The sequence below is a fragment of the Poecilia latipinna genome, unplaced genomic scaffold (assembly GCF_001443285.1).
Source record: "Poecilia latipinna isolate Pla-1442-1.1 unplaced genomic scaffold, P_latipinna-1.0 Scaffold26, whole genome shotgun sequence".
Lineage (NCBI taxonomy): Eukaryota > Metazoa > Chordata > Actinopteri > Cyprinodontiformes > Poeciliidae > Poecilia > Poecilia latipinna.
This window is the reverse complement of record NW_015112642.1, coordinates 722,369-731,443: the sequence shown is the minus strand read 5'-3', so window position 1 is coordinate 731,443 and position 9,075 is coordinate 722,369. Positions and strand designations below refer to the sequence as shown.

The following is a 9,075-nucleotide window of genomic DNA, read 5'->3' as shown; positions in this document are numbered from 1 at the left end:
GATCAAAATTACTTCTCAAATTGACCTGAAAGATCCATATTCCCATAAAGACACCTAGATATTAAATACTTAATAATATCTAAAGCAGAACAAACTCGTGGTCCTGCTATGCATCTATCTCTGTGCTACGATCCGTGGTGGTCTGATGCCATCCCTAAAATAAAAATAAACTGGACAGTATGCTGTACGTTTAGTGATATTTTCACAGTTGCGGTCTCGACTGGTCTTAAAATAAAATGCCGAGTCTTCAGCGGACGAGTCCGAGACAAACCGAGACCAAATGCGGTCGAGTCGAGACCGAGACCGATCTCGAGTATTACAACACTGATTTATCCTCATAAAACCTGCAACATCAAATCCAATGAAGCTGCTTTAGTATTAATTCATGTTCTCATTTCTCTGTTTTATTGATCCTTTTTTATTAGCTTATAGTTTTCTCCCCTCTTCCCAGATATTTGATATGTTTTTCTTTACTTCTTCCTGTTTTTCTATTTGCTAATTACTTTTCTCCACCACTTTCTTCCTTTCTTTCTTTCTGCTCCTTCATCTAATCAGATTAATAGAGGAATGGTCTGGTTCTGTTCGCAGTCCAGTCCACTCCCGGTGGTATGCTGGTTAACGTTACCCACAGGAGTTGGGTTTCCTGTTGGGGCGACAGCAGGTCACGCCTCTCGCATTACAACCTGTTAGCAGAGCTTTTACCGACGGCCAAGCTGAATACTGTTAGGACGACTTAATGGTTTTTTAGTTCTGCGGTTCACAAAAAACATCAACCTCTAACTGTGACAACTCAATGCTGCAAAATATATAAAGAAACATCAACTTTTAGAATGATTTTTAGTCGAAATTCAATAATTATTACATCCATCTCGCACAGTGGGGTCACAGATTTCAAGTTGCAACTATTTTTATATTTTTTTCTAATTATAATCACAAAAAAATTGTGATTATAATTAGAATAATCACAAAAATAATTGCATTTTTTTCCTCATCTTCCCACCAACTTTCTGAAGCCAGCAACCCCTGCTACATATTGACAGAAAAATCCCTTTTTATTCCTTCTTTCCTTTCATTGAAACAAAGTGTAGCACATAAAAAATACAAGAAGAAAAACAAAGACATAAGACCTGAACAGATTCAACACAATAAAACCCATTAAAAGGCTAAATGAGTCTCGCTTGAGAAAAGCAATCAACATTTATGCGAGTCCTTAACATTTTACAGCACGTCTGGCGCCGTTTAGAGGAAGTTTCCTCACACCGACAGAGCGAGTCTTTGATAACTTTTAATAACCTCAGTAAGGAAATGAGCGACGGTGCAAAGGGTGATGAGCAGATGAAACAGCCACAATATGACAGGAAAACCAGAGGTAACATTCGCTCAGTTTGGAGCTCATGGCGCACAAACTGTTTACAGGAGAATGAAACTCAAGTAAAGATGATTAACAGGAAAGTTAGAAAGAATGGGGTTGGATCTGTGGCAGGGATGCACATGTGCTGAGCGCTGCGCTCCACATGTGACGAAATTTATCAACATGTCAAGCAAAAATCCTTTGCCGGCTGGTGGATGTGGTGATCACATTTCGTCTGCTGCTTTCTTTGAGTGTCACGTCTTCAATGCTTTTAAAATGAAATGTTGGTGAACAACCGGTTTTCTTCTGCGCAGCGGCGGGTTGTAACCAGTTACTCATCTACTGGAGTAACTTTTTTGAAAAAATTTAATTTTAGGAGTATTTTTACTACGCCATTTTTACTTTTACTTTAGTAATTTTATTATGAAGTATGTGTAATCTTACTTGAGTAAAATTTCTGGATTTTCTACCAACTGAATGAAAAACATTTTAACCAAAACTTCACCAGACAGACAGACCTGCAGTTTTTGTTAAAGTTTCATAAGTTTTTTATTAAAATAAAATTATTTGGAAAAATTTTCTTTTTCCTGATTTTGTTATTTTTTGTTACTTACATGAATTATTGTCATTTTCATCTGTAAAATACCAAAAGTTCTACTTAACGTCATATTTTGGTCCATCTGATTTTTAAATATTAAGCCATAACTTGACCAGTTACTCAGAACTTGAGTAGACTTTTCACCAAACACTTTTTACTTTTACTTGAGTAAAATATGTTGAAGTTGTGCTACCCTAACTCAATCTTTTGGTGCTCTGCCCATCTCTGCTTCTGTGACATTTTCTCTTAACTGAGTAATCAATTAGATCACGAGTGTCAAACTCATGGGCCAGGGGCCAAATCCGGTCCGACGGAGCTATTTATGTGGCCCTTTGGACTCCAGAGGGCCAGATAAATTTGATTTGATTGTATCTATTCAATCAAAGCAGTTTTTATCTGTATTATGAAAAATTTTGAAATTAGACGATCATGGAAAGTCATCAGATCCCCACACTTTTGTGTTGTTGTTATAATGCTTAATTGTAAGTTTACTGCAAATTTTCCTCAAAAATGGTCAAAAACATTTCATTTATGTCATGCTAACTCCCACCTACAGGTGGCAGTATTTCTTATTGCACTGCGTCTTCAGCTTTATTTGGGCCACAAAACAAAACAAAACAAAGCTCCAGATAAAAAAGGTTTTTGGTTTTTGCCACTTAATTGAAAAACATTTATTGCCATTTTGCTAGCAAAACAGACAATTTTTTTTCCAGGTTAGCATGAAGCCTATAAGAAAATAACGTCCACATTAAATCTGTTTTGAACAAAATTATTACCTATTCTAACCTAGGGAGTTCAATGTAAAACTCTTTACCAAATGGACGAGTCCAAAAAATCAGAGAGAACTCGTTTACAGAAGCAAAATTAGGTAATTGTTAAAATATTTACAGGAACTGTGTGCAAAAACGTTTTGAGGAATCATTACGTTAATGGAAGTAGCAAGATGAGTCCTTTGAGGAAGTGGTTGTTTTCAGACATGTGGGTAAAGTGGGTTTGACACCAAGTCTGACACAAAGTTCTTGTTAAACGACATTTGAACTGATTCCCACGAGCTGCAATGAAGGCTAAAGGCAAAATGTTGCCATTTCATTTTCGCTTGTTTCACAAAAAATGCTAAAAACATCACATGCAAACCCAGAAAACTCCATGAAATGTCTTTGAAATTATATATTTGAAATATTGAACCCAATTCTTTCTCTTCCAGAACGCATTGTTATGCAGTAATGTTGACATTTTTAGAAGAACAACTGTCCAGATTTGACTTGATGATGGATTTACTGAGTCACAGCAGAACATTCTGGGACAAGCAAACAATCTCACATTTCCTCTGTGTAATAATGAGTGTTAATGTTTCACCTACCTGTTCTCACCAGAGCCTGACAAAAAGTTAATAAGTAAAAACGTAACTTTTTACAGGCCAAATTTGACAGGTTCTGTGAATAAAAACATTCACGAATGAGAATGTAAAGAACTGTACATTTAAAGCAATAAACTCGGACAGATGCAACATATCCTCTTCTAACTGGTTCACTTTTAGTCCCCTGCAGACTCTTCATGATAACATACATGGACTCCAGTAACATAAAAAACACAATATCTACAGTAATCTACAGGCCCCAAAAACGGTTCATGCATTTCCTGTGTCTAATACTTGGAGGCAGATTCTGAGCTAGTTTTTTTTTTTTTTTTTCAAATTAAAATAGTCAGTTATTTATACTTTTTAAAATGATATGCACTCACTTCAGATTATAAAACTGAACCTTTTTTGTGGTTTTTGTTTAAAATATTAGTGCTCAGTCTGATGTAAACCAACAGTGCAATGCGGTTTTGCTTTAGCAGTGACTCTAGTCTCTGGTTGGACCACAGACTCACATTTTACTCCTTAGAATTACCATAAATATATTCTTTTGTCCTCTTGTCCTTTTGCACCATTTTCCTGTATTCCTTTATTATTCACGTGGAACCTGTGGAAAAGTCAGCGGCATTCTTAGCTCATAACCAGGAAGGTTAAACTGAGCAGTGGTGCATAATTCATCCTGTCATCAAGCGACACTCAGTTATGTAAACACTGACTGAGTGATTACAGCTTCTGTTACTTTCCTCTGTTCACACATTCGAAGCACGCATCACAAATACAATTAAAGAAAAAACAGAGCTTTAATTATCTTACAGATAAATCCTAAAATTCAGTGAACTACTAATCTAAATAAACTGATGTCAATCCCCTGAGCTCAAGAACCCCATTGATGTAGATTTAGATCTTGTTTGATCTGGTCTTTGTGGAAGCGTGGCGACAAGATATAGATGTTTTAAGGAAAAACTGAGTCCTTTCAGTAGTTTGCTACAGGCAAAATACATGCTGGAGAACAGAAATGTGTAGTGGACAACTAACAATGAAAATCACCTTATTTTATTTCTTCAGCTGGTCAGAGTTGAAAAATGTCACCAAAGTGGGCGGAGCCAAGAGCCGTTAAGGGGCGTGGCCACGTGCGGGGGTTGATAAGGGGTGTGGCCAGCTAACTTAGCGCTTTGTCGCTATATTTAACTACTTTTCTGAAATATAGAAGCTATTTTATGATTTATTGATGAAAATTCAGCTGCAGTAGCCACCTTTCAACCCATAGAGGGCAGCACTCAGATGGTTTTAGGTTCAGTTGAACACAAACAATAACGATAGCACCCTTAAAACCCAATTTACACAGTTTATCTGCAAAAAAGTTCATTTTTAATGAATGTTGAAGTTTGTGTTTTCATTGTTTTTGTCAGATTATCATAAAGCCAATAGTTTGTTCTGTTGATGCTTGAAATACAGATTTTTTTCCCACACTTCCCATAGATCCCATTCAGTCGGACATATAACTCAAAAGATTTCAAAACCTGGTGCTCACAACAGTTTTAGAGACGATTTGTCTCCATGAATTCATCTTGAAAACACGGCTTTCCCATCTCCTATGTTGAACATAATCGAGTTTATAGGAAAACATCAACACCAAACTATGACAGGAGGATGGAGACTGGGAGTGAGAAAACACCAGTAAACTGCGTAAATCTGTGAGCTTTGATTGTCTGCTCTGATCTTTTAGCTGATAATACTGATTGTAGTTAATTATCGGGAAGCTGTTTGGGCTGCATGTTGTTTTCTATTATGGCTCCACATGTGAGAACCTGCCATCAGTCTGCTTTACTGACCTGGATTCCTAATTTTCTCTCCATCTAATTTTAGACACCATGCTGGACTCCTAAAGACATTTTGAAGAGAAGCCGATCTCTACAGATATACCGTACTTTACTGGAGACAAATTTTTGCATGCCTTTTCTCTGACCTGCACCACCGATTTGACAACAAACATCATCGTCATTTGCTCCAAAGACAGAAGTAGGTCAGGTTTGTGTTGGCAAACCAAACAGAAAGTATTTCACACATTTGAAGTTAAAAAAGAAAACGTAAGCATTGACAGAGGCAAGAGGCAACAATGTAACAAATCCCATTTTACACATTTTTGTACAGGTTAAAAAAAAAAAGCACCCAGTTTTAATTTAATGATAAATTAATGTTTTTTTGGTGTTTGGAAAATGTGTGGTTTCAATGGACTTTGGAATGTAACTTCACAAATCAGCCCCGTTACCTAGCAACCCCCTCAGAGCTCCGCCCGTTACCTAGCAACCCAAGCTGAGCTCCAGGACGTTTGGTCAGGTGGTTTTACCGCTGTGTGCGCTGCACAATGGCTGCTGGAAGTGTTAGTTGTTGACTAACCATCCAGAAACCACTTTTCAAAGTTGAACGGATGCATAATTATGCATCTGTTTGCAGCCATTTTCACATGGAAGTTTAAATGTTGAATTTGGGGGCGTGGCCAGCAGCAGCCCACCTGGATTTAAAGTGACAAGACCCCCTATGACAGCACAAGCTGGAAGGAGGTCAAAGTAGGGAGAACTGAGCAGACTAAAATCTCGTCATCTAGGAATGATTTTGAGCAAAAAATGTAATAAAATGAAATGTGGTTAAAAAGCTACTAAAATCTAAAATGATAATAAAATATGTTAGTTTTCTTTTTGTCAGTAATCAAGCATGAACTCGGTAAGCTTTCAATAAATANCAGGGGCCAAATCCGGTCCGACGGAGCTATTTATGTGGCCCTTTGGACTCCAGAGGGCCAGATAAATTTGATTTGATTGTATCTATTCAATCAAAGCAGTTTTTATCTGTATTATGAAAAATTTTGAAATTAGACGATCATGGAAAGTCATCAGATCCCCACACTTTTGTGTTGTTGTTATAATGCTTAATTGTAAGTTTACTGCAAATTTTCCTCAAAAATGGTCAAAAACATTTCATTTATGTCATGCTAACTCCCACCTACAGGTGGCAGTATTTCTTATTGCACTGCGTCTTCAGCTTTATTTGGGCCACAAAACAAAACAAAACAAAGCTCCAGATAAAAAAGGTTTTTGGTTTTTGCCACTTAATTGAAAAACATTTATTGCCATTTTGCTAGCAAAACAGACAATTTTTTTTCCAGGTTAGCATGAAGCCTATAAGAAAATAACGTCCACATTAAATCTGTTTTGAACAAAATTATTACCTATTCTAACCTAGGGAGTTCAATGTAAAACTCTTTACCAAATGGACGAGTCCAAAAAATCAGAGAGAACTCGTTTACAGAAGCAAAATTAGGTAATTGTTAAAATATTTACAGGAACTGTGTGCAAAAACGTTTTGAGGAATCATTACGTTAATGGAAGTAGCAAGATGAGTCCTTTGAGGAAGTGGTTGTTTTCAGACATGTGGGTAAAGTGGGTTTGACACCAAGTCTGACACAAAGTTCTTGTTAAACGACATTTGAACTGATTCCCACGAGCTGCAATGAAGGCTAAAGGCAAAATGTTGCCATTTCATTTTCGCTTGTTTCACAAAAAATGCTAAAAACATCACATGCAAACCCAGAAAACTCCATGAAATGTCTTTGAAATTATATATTTGAAATATTGAACCCAATTCTTTCTCTTCCAGAACGCATTGTTATGCAGTAATGTTGACATTTTTAGAAGAACAACTGTCCAGATTTGACTTGATGATGGATTTACTGAGTCACAGCAGAACATTCTGGGACAAGCAAACAATCTCACATTTCCTCTGTGTAATAATGAGTGTTAATGTTTCACCTACCTGTTCTCACCAGAGCCTGACAAAAAGTTAATAAGTAAAAACGTAACTTTTTACAGGCCAAATTTGACAGGTTCTGTGAATAAAAACATTCACGAATGAGAATGTAAAGAACTGTACATTTAAAGCAATAAACTCGGACAGATGCAACATATCCTCTTCTAACTGGTTCACTTTTAGTCCCCTGCAGACTCTTCATGATAACATACATGGACTCCAGTAACATAAAAAACACAATATCTACAGTAATCTACAGGCCCCAAAAACGGTTCATGCATTTCCTGTGTCTAATACTTGGAGGCAGATTCTGAGCTAGTTTTTTTTTTTTTTTTTCAAATTAAAATAGTCAGTTATTTATACTTTTTAAAATGATATGCACTCACTTCAGATTATAAAACTGAACCTTTTTTGTGGTTTTTGTTTAAAATATTAGTGCTCAGTCTGATGTAAACCAACAGTGCAATGCGGTTTTGCTTTAGCAGTGACTCTAGTCTCTGGTTGGACCACAGACTCACATTTTACTCCTTAGAATTACCATAAATATATTCTTTTGTCCTCTTGTCCTTTTGCACCATTTTCCTGTATTCCTTTATTATTCACGTGGAACCTGTGGAAAAGTCAGCGGCATTCTTAGCTCATAACCAGGAAGGTTAAACTGAGCAGTGGTGCATAATTCATCCTGTCATCAAGCGACACTCAGTTATGTAAACACTGACTGAGTGATTACAGCTTCTGTTACTTTCCTCTGTTCACACATTCGAAGCACGCATCACAAATACAATTAAAGAAAAAACAGAGCTTTAATTATCTTACAGATAAATCCTAAAATTCAGTGAACTACTAATCTAAATAAACTGATGTCAATCCCCTGAGCTCAAGAACCCCATTGATGTAGATTTAGATCTTGTTTGATCTGGTCTTTGTGGAAGCGTGGCGACAAGATATAGATGTTTTAAGGAAAAACTGAGTCCTTTCAGTAGTTTGCTACAGGCAAAATACATGCTGGAGAACAGAAATGTGTAGTGGACAACTAACAATGAAAATCACCTTATTTTATTTCTTCAGCTGGTCAGAGTTGAAAAATGTCACCAAAGTGGGCGGAGCCAAGAGCCGTTAAGGGGCGTGGCCACGTGCGGGGGTTGATAAGGGGTGTGGCCAGCTAACTTAGCGCTTTGTCGCTATATTTAACTACTTTTCTGAAATATAGAAGCTATTTTATGATTTATTGATGAAAATTCAGCTGCAGTAGCCACCTTTCAACCCATAGAGGGCAGCACTCAGATGGTTTTAGGTTCAGTTGAACACAAACAATAACGATAGCACCCTTAAAACCCAATTTACACAGTTTATCTGCAAAAAAGTTCATTTTTAATGAATGTTGAAGTTTGTGTTTTCATTGTTTTTGTCAGATTATCATAAAGCCAATAGTTTGTTCTGTTGATGCTTGAAATACAGATTTTTTTCCCACACTTCCCATAGATCCCATTCAGTCGGACATATAACTCAAAAGATTTCAAAACCTGGTGCTCACAACAGTTTTAGAGACGATTTGTCTCCATGAATTCATCTTGAAAACACGGCTTTCCCATCTCCTATGTTGAACATAATCGAGTTTATAGGAAAACATCAACACCAAACTATGACAGGAGGATGGAGACTGGGAGTGAGAAAACACCAGTAAACTGCGTAAATCTGTGAGCTTTGATTGTCTGCTCTGATCTTTTAGCTGATAATACTGATTGTAGTTAATTATCGGGAAGCTGTTTGGGCTGCATGTTGTTTTCTATTATGGCTCCACATGTGAGAACCTGCCATCAGTCTGCTTTACTGACCTGGATTCCTAATTTTCTCTCCATCTAATTTTAGACACCATGCTGGACTCCTAAAGACATTTTGAAGAGAAGCCGATCTCTACAGATATACCGTACTTTACTGGAGACAAATTTTTGCATGCCTTTTCTC

General features: G+C 36.9%; 1 long non-coding RNA gene across 1 annotated transcript in view; it reads right to left on the bottom strand.

The window, feature by feature from the left end:
* The window catches only part of LOC106951317 (uncharacterized), a 25,425-nt gene extending 17,446 nt beyond the window's left edge, over positions 1–7,979 (bottom strand). Inside the window, exon 1 of the long non-coding RNA XR_001425795.1 lies at positions 7,969–7,979. This is a non-coding gene — a long non-coding RNA (uncharacterized LOC106951317). The remainder of the gene's footprint in view (positions 1–7,968) is intronic.
* Between the last annotated feature and the right edge of the window lie 1,096 nt (positions 7,980–9,075).